Raw genomic sequence first — 12,461 nt, 5'->3', positions numbered from 1 at the left:
AAAAAACAACTATGGATTGACCAGCTGTGCAGAGTATAGCAAAGAATAATTGCCTTGTAACAATTTTATAATAAGATATCATCCATGTTACTGTGCATAGGATTTCAAAGGAAATGATAGTACATATATTTAGCACCCATTATAAATTAAATTGGTGCCTTAATCTTTGCTTAGTTGTCATATTTTACTCTGATTTTACATATATATAATATATGGAGATATATACATGTATATATGGAGATATATACATGTATATATGGATATATATACATGTATATATGGAGATTTTTACATATATATACTTTACAGATATATATTTATATATTTTACATACATATATGGAGATTTTACATATTTTATATATATATGTATATATATATATATATATATATGATTTGGCTGCCCAATATCTTAATAACAAGAAACAACAAAAAACTTAGTTTAATGCTTCTGTTTTCCTACATATAAACAATGTGTGATTATAAACATGCACTGAAGGCAATAATGCCCCTTTAACATGACCTTTAATTTACCTTTGCTTATACAGAAGTCATTTCCTATACCAAAGAATAAGTCAGCTGCAATACTGAATGTACAGCTGAAAATTCATTTCGTTTCTTTTAAATGAAATGGGCAACTGAGTATTCCCAAGAGTGATATTAATAGGTCACTTAAACATTAGGTGGCTGGGCTGCCCAGAAAAAGTGTTTCGGCATGGCTTCTTTTGTGAGTGCCTCATTTTTATAAACCATAATCTATTGTTCCTTTCCTTCAAGAAACTGGACAAAATGTCTATCATAGCTTAAAGAGATTTTCATATTTTATGTACTTTTGTTTACCATTTGTCCAATGTCACCATGAGTCTTAGGGTAAGAGAACAAAACAGAGTGCCGGAAATAAACCTTATGCAAAGCAGTTCAAAGGAAGGGCCCTGTAGTGCCTACTGCGGGGTACCAGTGAGCACTTCATTTCCCAGTATTGCTTTGCCTCTTACTAGTAAAGAAAGTTGCTTATAAAATAAACCACACACACTGACGGAACTCACAATTGGAACATTTAAATGATTATTTGCTTCTCTTTCTACCAGCTTGTAAAACATTATTTTCTTATTCTTCCTTAAATGGTCTTCGCTAATTACATACCATGACCCTTGCCCTCCAAGTGCCTTCATTTATGGCAGTGCATTCCTTTTCAGGGCAACACATTGGCCTGGTTTATAGGATGCTGCTACCAGGCCTTCCCTCCTGACTTTTACTTCGCTAGGTCATAAGTCTAACTCACCACACACAACCTAGCAAAATAATCCATTTTTTCAGCAGAGGTAGGTAACTCAATTGCATCCTGAGAAATAAGGCAAAATAATATGACTGATTATATGTGACTAGAATAATGCAAAATAATATATCCCTCTTTGGAATATCAACCATATCAATATAGAAATACTTTGGTGATTTCTTTCCTAAAAGACAGAAAATGAAAATAAAAATTCAACCTAGGAATTTATAATTGAATTACCATTGCGGAGCCATTTCTAGAGGGATTATAGAAATAAGATTTGAGTTGACTTCTTAAACAGTCTGCAGATTGGAAGTTTATAAACTGTTTTGAAATTTATAATCTCAGTTTTGTGTGATTCTAAACTGGCAATGACATTAGAGGATGGAAGTGAGATTCCATGTTAATCTAAGTGTACCGGGGTAAAACGTTGTTGAGATGATGTCGTACCTATCTTTCATTTACCTCAGACATAATACAAGATTGAAACTTTTTCAGTTGTATATTTGTCAAATTGTTGAATTCAGCACAACTTGGTTTTCAGGCTCTGAATATTGAATTGATTGAGACAAATTGACCAAATAGAGATTGCTATTAAAATATAACTATAAAATTGAATCATTCAGAAACAAACTAAACATTTCTATGCACAGGGCCATATTATTTTAACCATTATTGCTATCCCTCAAAGTTCTGGTAAATTTATCACAATTATTTATTGACTTCAAATGAAACTGTTTTAGGAAGTTGAACTATTCAGTTAATTACATAAGGCTCTTAATACATTTCCTATAGCTAGACATATCTACAGCATGAACATAAATACAAATTTTTGTCAATTGCTAAATGAAATAATTGTAGTTTTCATACAACTGTGACTGAGTAAGAAATATACAACAAAAGGGGAAGGTGTTTTTGGCATGCCGTTATATCTATATGTACCTAACATCATGTAAAACTACATAATGTGTGCCATTCTAATTCAATTTCTATTACAACCAGTACCTTTACTTAGAAAACTAGGATGCCTGAATTTCTGTGAAGTTAAATTTATTGAATCAAAGTGTTTTGTTTAAGCAGCAATATAATTAACTTAAAAGTATTTTCATTTAAGTATGTTAAAAATCTAGATTTAAACAAATAAGCATCTATAATTCATTTGAGTATCACTGTAACTTCATTAAAGAGTATATAGTTATATAAAATATTATGTATATTATAACTATTATACAAAAATATTTACATATGAAATTTACAACAATTTGATTTGCAAGCATATTTTCCACTTGAGCATTATATACATGTCAAATGCCTTCCCCATGTCCCCATGATATTTGACTTTATGTTGATATGGTGTTTTCATCAGTAACATTTTAACATGTGATGACTTCATAGTACAGGTGGAGCAATCTTTGCTGGCCATTTCCTTGAGGATAGTGTAGTAAGGGTGACAAGTGTTAAAATTCTGAGATACTTTTTCATATGATGGCTTGGGGTCCCTCTCCCCACCCATGTACCAGTGATGTGGGCTCTCAGAAAAGAGGCCATTTACTTGCCCTGTTGTCAGCGCATCTGGAGGCCTTGTCAAAACAATCTAATTTTACTCTGTAACTTTTTGACATTGGTATTTATTGCACCTGTCTTTGGGCATGATTTATGACCTGTCTGGTGAATATTTCTCCTCATGTTGGAGTTTACAATATGAGATAAGTGAAGCATTTAAAGGCCTTTGTGTGCTTCAAAATGGGAAATGGACATTTTGCACGCACAGCTCACCACCTTTCCTCTTTCCTCAACCTCATCGTCACCTCAAAAATGGCCACTGTGATACACCTTTCACTCAGTTCTTCAGAGAAAGAAGACAAAGATTATGTAAGACTACATTTTCCATAATCTATTTTGCAGAGGAATTATGCATCAATAAATTCTAATGAGTGGCAAGGAAATTCACCATGGGGGAGACAGTCAATGGAAAACATGTGTTTGTTGTAAGGAGAGCCCAGTGACCTTTTGTCTTTGTAATGGTATCCTGGCTGGGACTCATCAGTGTTTCTATGTGTCACCAGAAAACACACTTACCATTGGCAAAATTGCACATATTTTTAAAGCAGCCATTTTAATTAAATTGCTTAACTATGCTGTAATCAAGAAAACTTTCTTTCCTTGAGCCATCCCCTCTGGGTCTTGGTATTAGGTTACGATTGTTTAGCAATTCTTCTTAATCTCATAAAGCACGTGCCTCAGATGTTTTTTTTTCTATGTTCTCGTAAGAAAATGTTTTAAGTCCCTCAATTTCTACTCTCCAAAGTTCAAAAGAATGTGATCTACTTTAAGAAACTTCTCGAATTACTAATAAATTCTAATATTTCTGAAGAAAAATTTTGAGATATGTGACTAGAATCTGTTTCTGTGCCTCCTTCTTCAGGCCTGCAAACTCTTTCTTTTCTTTTAACACAGTGGAAACTAAATTATCTTGAAATAACATGAAATACGATTTATGTGTTTGTACAATTATACATTTTTTTACTTCAAATTAAGTAAAACAGATTAAAATTTACTGTGTTTTAATGATATTTTAAAAGAAAACATAGATTGCCCTGTCCTAAGCACTTTTATTTTTTTCCACCATCATCCTACCTAGAATGAAGACTCAACCTCAACCTTTCTGGAACTTTCCTGCCTGGCTATATACTTTCTTTTGAGTGACAAAAATCTGTCAAAATATTGTATATGCTTAATTTAAAATTGTTAGTATGTTCATTTCCAAGATGTCCCCAAGAGCTCACAATTTGTTTACTATATCACTATGTTATTTAAGTGTAGTCATAATTGGCACCAGCTTCTGTAGGTTACCTTTATTTTGATCAGATAGCACATATACACTTAAACATTTATTAATTTAAATGTGTTTCAAAAACTCATTACAGAAGCCTTCAAATAATAAGTGGGTTGAACTTCATTCACTCAATTTGATTTGAAAATTGAGAACTCTGACACTGTTTTAAATAGAAAACTCAATTTTCTGTACACTGGTAATTCAGACAAAAAATTATACCATTAAAAGAGAAGATAATTAATTATTGCCTTCTATGATAACTCCTTTTTTTTTTTTTTTTTTTTTTTTTTGGAGACAGAGTCTTGCTCTATCACCCAGGCTGGAGTACAGTGGCATGATCTCGGCTCACTGCAAGCTCCGCTTCCCAGGTTCATGCCATTCTCCTGCCTCAGCCTCCCGAGTAGCTGGGACTACAGGTGCCTGCCACCATGCCCAGCTAACTTTTTTTTTTATTTTTAGTAGAGACAGGGTTTTACCATGTTAGCCAGGATGGTCTTGATCTCCTTACCTCATTATCCACCCGCCTCGGCCTCCCAAAATGCTGGGATTACAGGTGTGAGCCACCACACCCAGCCGATAACTCCTTAAAGCTTCAGCAGTAGGGGGTGTATAAGCAATAGTCCTTGCAGCAAGGAATCCTGTATTCTGTGCCCTTCATATCTTTACTATCCACCTCTCAACAACAAACACCTCAAGTTTCTTAACATTTTTACCCAGAAATGATAATCTAACTCTTTAATCATTTTTGTTGTATTTCTCTCAATCCTCTCAAAATTCTCCATATCATTCAGTGGTGGTGGTGGTAGTAGCTGGACCCAAAAATGGAAAAACCTGCCAGGGTTGAGCATAGATGGACAATTACTTCACGGTTCCTACGTACAGCACTTATATATATATATCAATAACTTTGTAGCTGATACAGTGTTAATCTATCTTACAGACACATTCAGTGTGATGCCCCAATTTTCTTCTGGACACTTAAACATTAAGACTAGTCCCTACCATATTCTTGTGGTGCAACTATATTTTACTCCTGTGAAAAGTTCTGCAACATTTTCCTTTTCAGAAGATGAAGGACTTTGTTCCTTGGCAAATGCAAATGAGGAAGAGACACTATATTTGTCAACTATAATATGTTAATCACTGCAGTGAAATATATGCTATCCATTTTATGGTCAGCTCTTGCCATTTCTTGTTAGTCCATCTCCAATCCAGAAAACATAAGAAGTCCCTCTCCATGCAGTGATAGAATTTCCTTCTTGAATGTACTCATCTTTAACAAGTTGGACTCTGCCAATGTGTTGCCAAGCCAGTGACATCAGCACTGGCAGGACATAAAATTGAGATTAGAAGTGGCCCCATGACATCACCCTCTTGTTTCTATCGAACAGATGGTTTCTGTATATTGTGCAATTTTAGATCATTATTCATGGTTTGGGTCAGTATAATTCAGGAAGCCAAAAAACTGCCAAGAAAAATTGACCTGGAACCAGTTCAAAGACTTAAAATGATTTTATTGATTAGATGACTAAGTTTTCATTTTCCAGAAGAACATCGTGAATCATCAATATATGATAATACCTGAGTCATTTTGCATGCAGTGCAATGTTTAGAACTTCGAAACAAGATCATCTTTCAGGGGTTAACCTTAAAGAAATGTGATAATAAGATAGCTGAGGGACTTTGTTGGGTACAAATGAACGTGGGCCAGAACTATTGACTGAGGCAAGTGGTTTGTTTGAACTGGATGGTTATTTATTTTCACCTTATACTTGTGGACTTCACATCCTCCTCACAGCTCAGCTCAGAGATAGTAAAGAGGTATGTTTTAAACAAGCCAGACAGGAAGCTATTTTGTAAGGCCTTGTTCAGGCATTATACCAAAACAAGAAGATAAAGCATGATTTGGCTGGCTGAGAACTTGGAGAATAAAATCGTGTTCAAAACAAAACAAAACAAAACCTAAATGTGTTCAGAGAAAGCTTTACAAGAGACCATAAGTCTCATCTATTCTTTCTTTAAAAAACTGGAAGGAATTTTAGTAATAACACATTTAACACAGAGTAAATACTAGCTATTTTTTTAAAGATATATCTCATTATATTCATTAGATTATCACTGCCACAGGGCAAATCTCTTGCATGAGCTGTTGTGAATTTGTTCCTAAACAAATTCATTCTATGCCCAAACCTCTACCCATCTATGCCTCCATTCCATCCTGCTGCCTAAGTGCTGTTCCATGTCTTTGAACGTGTTACTATCTTACTTTAAATTAGTAAGACCGTTGTTGCCACCCACTTGAGTATAAATTTATGCATTAAGAAAATCAGGTCTTTTTTCTATTTCTGTGTGGATTTCTCCTTCCATCCTGTGATGGTGTATACCTGGCAAAGTTATGCACACTTTTCACAACCCTGTTTAACAAGCCTCTGTTAGGATAATTCACTCTTGACATCACAAGCAATGCAGCTTTATTAGAAGGCTGTAAATTATTAAACTCTCTGGATAGGGGCTTATTCCTTGTCTTTGTTCCTAAAGTTTAAAATTTATAACTGGGTATAAAAGATGAGCTCTTCCTACTACCCTATTGAGATTTAGGCTTCATGGTCTACATAACTGAGTTAACATATTGCTGTGTTTCATGTTCTATCATGATTTGCGTAGTTACATTCCTCCCCTCACTCCCTATGGTCAGAGCAGAGTTTTGTAATGACAGAAGCATTATAAGGAAGAGGAGGTGCTGGAGAGGTGGGAGTAGAGAAATACTTGGGATCCACTTTGGAGCTGTGTGACTGCCAAGATGTTATTTTCTACATTAGATTTTGAAATACACCATAATCATCTTCACATTTTGGGTGCCTACTGTAGTGCTAGGCACATATTCACTACCTAGTAAATGTTTGTGAAAAGAATGCTGAATTGGCATTTTCACGTTGTATTTAAGTGGGAAGGCTCCAGCTTTAGTCTGTCCAGGCTGATACATTTACAACTTCTGTGACATAAGGTATATTAGTCCATTCTCACACTGCTATAAAGATGCTACTTGAGACTGAGTAATTTGTAAACAAAAGAGGTTTCATTAACTCACAGCTCCACTTAGCTGGGGAGGCCTCAGGAAACTTACAATCATGGTGGAAAGCAAAGGGGAAGAAAGGTACGTCTTACATGGCAGCAGGAGAGAAAGAAAGAAGGAGCAAAGGGGAAGTGCCACACTTTAAAACCATCCGTTCTTGTGAGAATTCCGTCACTATCATGAGAGGAGAATGAGGGAAACTGCTCCCATGATCGAATCACCTCCCACCACATCTCTCCCTCCACACATGGGGATTGCAATTAGAGATGAGATTTGGGAGGGGGCACAAGGTAAAACCATATTCTTTCACCCCAGCCCCTCCCAAATCTCATGTTCTTCTCACATTTCAAAACAAAATCATGCCTTCACAACAGTCCCCCAAAGTCTCAACTCATTCCAGCATTAACTCAAAGACCAAGTCCAAAGTTTCATCCGAGACAAGGCAAGTCCCTTCTGCCTAGGATCCTGTAAAATCAAAAGCAAGCTAGTTACTTCCAAGATACAATGGGGGTACAGCTATTAGGTAAATGTTCCCATTCCAAATGGGAGAAATTGGCCAAAACAAAGGGGCCACGGACCCCATGCAAGTCCAAAACCTAGCAAGCCATTTCTTAAAGCTCCAAAATCATCTCCTCTGACTCCATGTCTCACATCCAGGGCACATTGATGCAAAGAGTGGGCTCCCATGGCCTTGGGCAACTCTGCCCCTGTGACTCTGCAGGATTCAGGCCCTGAAGCTGCTTTCACAGGCTGGTGTTGAGTGCCTGTGGCTTTTTCAGGTGCATGGTATAAGCTGTTGGTGTATCTACCTTTCTGGGGACTAGAGGGCAGTGGCCTTCTTCTCACAGCTGAGTGTGGGGGCTCCAACCCCACATTTCCCTTCCACACTGTTCTAGCAGAGGTGCTCCATGAGGGCTGTGCCCCTGAAGCAGACTTCTGCCTGGACATCTAGGCATGTATCCTCTGAAATCTAAGCAGAGATTCCCAAAGCTCAACTCTTGTCTTCTGCACACCTGCAGGCATAACACCACACGTAAGACACCAAGGCTTGGGGCTTGCACCCTCTGAAGCAATGGCCCGAGCTGTACCTTGGCCCCCTTTAGCCATGGCTGTAGCTGGAGTGGCTGGGACACAGGACACCAAGTCTGGAGGCTGCACAGGGCAGTGGGGCCATGGGCCTGGCCCACAGAACCATTTTTTTTCTCCTAAGCCTACAGGCCTCTGATGGGAGGGGCTGGCGTGAAGATCTCTGACATGCCTTGGAGACATTTTCCCCATTGTCTTGGCTATTAACATTCGGCTCCTTGTTACTTATGCAAATTTCTGCAGCTGATGGCTTGATTTCCTCCCCAGAAAATAGGTTTTCATTTTCTACCACATGGTCAGGCTGCAAATTTTCAAAACCTTTATGCTCTTCTTTCCTTTTAAACATAAGTTTCAATATCAAACCATCTCTTTGTGAATGCATATAACTGAATGCTTTCAGAATAAGCCAGGTAACCTCTTGAATGCTTTTCTGCTTAGAAATTTCTTCTGCCAGATACCCTAAATCATCTCTCTCAAGTTCAAACTTCCACATAACTCTAGGGAAGGGGTAAGTGACCTTTGATCTACTTCCCAATACGTTCCTCATCTCCAGCTGAGACCACCTCAGCCTGGACTTCATTATTCATATCACTATCAGCATTTTGGTCAAAACCATTCAACAAGTCTCCAGGAAGTTCCCAACTTTCCAGCATCTTCCTGTCTTCTTCTGAGCCTTCCAAACTGTTCTAGCCTCTGCCCGTTACCCAGTTCCAATATTGCTTAGACATTTTCAGGTATCTTTATAGAAATGCCCCAAACTCCGAATGACATGGTTTGGCTTTGTATCTCCACCCAAATCTCCTCTAGAATTGTAATCCTCACATGTTGAGTGAGGGACCTGGTGGGAGGTGATTGGATCATGGGGGTGGTTTTCCCCATGCTGTTTTCACTATAGTGAGGGAGTTCTCATGAGTTCTGATGATTTTAAAGTGTGGCACTTCTCCTTTCCTCCTTTTCTCCCTCCTGCAGCCATGTAAGGTGTGCCTTTCTTTTCCTTAGTCTTCCACCATAATTGTAAGCTTACAGCAGCCTCCCCAGCCATGCAGAACTGTAAGTCAATGAAAGCTCTTGTGTTTATAAATTACCTAGTCTCAGGTGGTACCTTTATAGCAGTGTGAGAAAGGACTAATACACATGGCAAGTCACTTATGCTAGCTAAACATCAGGCTCCTCATCTGCAATTTGAGAGAGTGTAGTATAATGAGTCACATTGACTGACTACATGTTAATCATAAGTTTGAGATCATTCTTGGTACTTTATGCATTTTAACTTATCTGATGTCTATATAAGTCCTAAGATGTAAGGGCTATCTTTTAAATCTACATTTACATATGAAAAAACTGAGGCTCAAGCAGGTGAAATGACTTGCCCAAGCTCAAGAGCTGAGGGGCAAACCCAGGCAGTATGCTTACAAAGATGGCATGTATGGATACTATGCCACATTGCCCAGTTGTTAGGTTTCAATGCAATGTAGATGTAAGTCACTTGACACATAATGCCGTCAAAAATATAAGTTCTTATTGTTGCTGAATTCCATCATCTACAATTGAAGATGCAAGACAAAATTCTCCCTAGACCCTGACTAGTTGCACCATTCTATATAAAACCTGTGGTAATGGTTACATTGTTATAGTAGCAATGACACAGGAAATAAAAGATTTGGCACAGTGATGGAGTCATCATTGAAGCTATTTTTCCTCCAATTTCTCTCAAAACTTATGCTATGAATAAATCACATGGTTTCTTTAAAGGTATTGATGGAGGCCAGGCACAGTGGCTCACGCCTGTAATCCCAGCACTTTGGGAGGCTGAGGCTGGTGGATCACGAGGTCAGGAGTTCAAGACCAGCCTGGCCAAGATGGTGAAACCCTATCTCTACTAAAAATACAAAAATTAGCTAGGCGATCACCTATAATCCCAGCTATTTGGGAGGCTGAGGCAGAGAAATGCTTGAACCAGGGAGGCAGAGGGTGCAGTGAGCTGAGATGGTGCCATTGCACTCCAGCCTGGGCAACAGAGTGAGACTCCATCTCAGGAAAAAAAAAAAAGATATTGATTGAAATGCCATGATTCTATTTATTATATATAAGTCTACGTGTATATATACATATATACACATGTGTATCTATATTATGTGTGTATATACACATTATATACACGTAGATACACGTGTGTGTGTATACACGTAGATACACGTGTGTGTGTATACACGTAGATACACGTGTGTGTGTATACACGTAGATACACGTGTGTATACACATATACATGTATATATAGATATACATATATGTATACATATATATCTGTATATGTGTATACACATATATCTGTGTATATACATATATCTGTATATACGTACACATATATATCTGTATATACGTACACATATATATCTGTATATACGTACACATATATATCTGTATATACGTACACATATATATCTGTATATACGTACACATATATATCTGTATATACGTACACATATATATCTGTATATACGTACACATATATATCTGTATATACGTACACATATATATCTGTATATATGTATGCAGATATACATACATACGTATACATGTATATACACACACATATATGTATATCTGCAACTGACTTATGTAATATTATACCTATTTTGAATATGCCTATAATAAGATAACCGTGAGCTAACAAGTAAGAAAGAAATTCTGTGCATCTAAAGCTTAATCACCCTATGTAAACCTTTCAGTTTTTGTATCATGTTATATTTTAAATCTCATTTCCAGGTCCTATTAGATAGAATATCTGGTGGTTACAGGAACCACTGAAAGTAAGAATATAGTTTTCTGTAGGAATGATGAAATATATCTTATATTACTTACATAAAGGAAGCTTCAATCATAGGTAATAATAGGTTCAGAAATGTTCGATTTTTTTTATTGCAACATGACACATCACCTTGTTTAACTCTAATGTACTCCAGCTATAATACACTGGCAACATTCTCTCACCAAGCAATCAAACAATTTACCACTTCAGTTCATCACTTACACACTTGCCTCCTCTCCCTACCTCCCACCTATCCAACCCCATGATGTAAGCAATAACAACATTACATTGAATTAAGCTCCAGAATGAAATCAGTATAAAAAGAAGAAAATGTTTTAAATGGTAGTGCTGATTGGGGAGAAGAGGACATAGGAATTCAAGTAGCTTATTTGGGTATTCTTTTTCCAAAGGCTCTCTTTGCTCTGAGGGGAACTGAACATATGTTTATTATTCAATTTGATTTTTTCCCCAGTTATGGCAGGAAGGACACTGTCTGGGCATGCCTCATCCCTCAGCCCTATTTCTCTGAACATTACCAGTATCACAGATAGTGTTAGAAGCAGTACCAAGAAATTTGTTTCCTGGGATTTTTTGTTTGTCTCTCTGGAATAGAGATCTTATCTATTTATGTATGCCTTTGCCCCTTCTTCCTTTATTATAATAATTATTATTATTTTTGAGACAGGGTCTCACCCTGTCACCCAGGCTGAAGTGCAGTGATGTGATCAGGGCTCACTGCAGCCTCAAACTCCTGGGCTCAAGCAATCCTCCCACCTTAGCCTCCCAAGTAGCTGGGGCTACAAGAACGTGCCTCCACATTTGGCTACATTTTTTATTTTTTTGTAGAGACTGGGATCTCGCTCTGTTGCCCAGGCTAGTCTTAAACTCCTGGGCTCAGCGTAGCCAACATGATGAAACCCCTTCTCTACTAAAAATACAAAAATTAGCCAGGCATGGTGGCACACACCTGTAATCCCAGCTACTCCAGAGGCTGAGGCAGGAGAATCTCTTGAACCAGGGAGGCAGAGGCTGCAGTGAGCCGCGATTGCACCACCACACTCCAGCCTGGGCAACAGAGCAAGACCCTGTCTCAAAAACAAAACAAAACCAAACCCTCCTGGGCTCAGGAGATCCTCTTGCCTTGGCCTTCCAAGGTGTTCAGGTTACAGACATGAGCCACTGTGCCTGGCTGACTCTCTCCCGCTTCTTTAAAACACTGTTTTCAGGATCGCATTTACATATATATAGGAATACTCCTCCTCCAGGATGATTCCTTAGGGACTTGGTCTTTGCCTTTGTATCTACTCTGGACCATTCCTAAACTTGTGTAACTAACTAAACACTGTTTCAAAATGTCCTTATTTCCTACTCACGTGGCATGT

Source organism: Pongo abelii, chromosome 19 (genome assembly GCF_028885655.2).
Source record: "Pongo abelii isolate AG06213 chromosome 19, NHGRI_mPonAbe1-v2.0_pri, whole genome shotgun sequence".
Lineage (NCBI taxonomy): Eukaryota > Metazoa > Chordata > Mammalia > Primates > Hominidae > Pongo > Pongo abelii.
The sequence above is the reverse complement of the archived record's forward strand: the minus strand, read 5'-3'. Positions refer to the sequence as shown.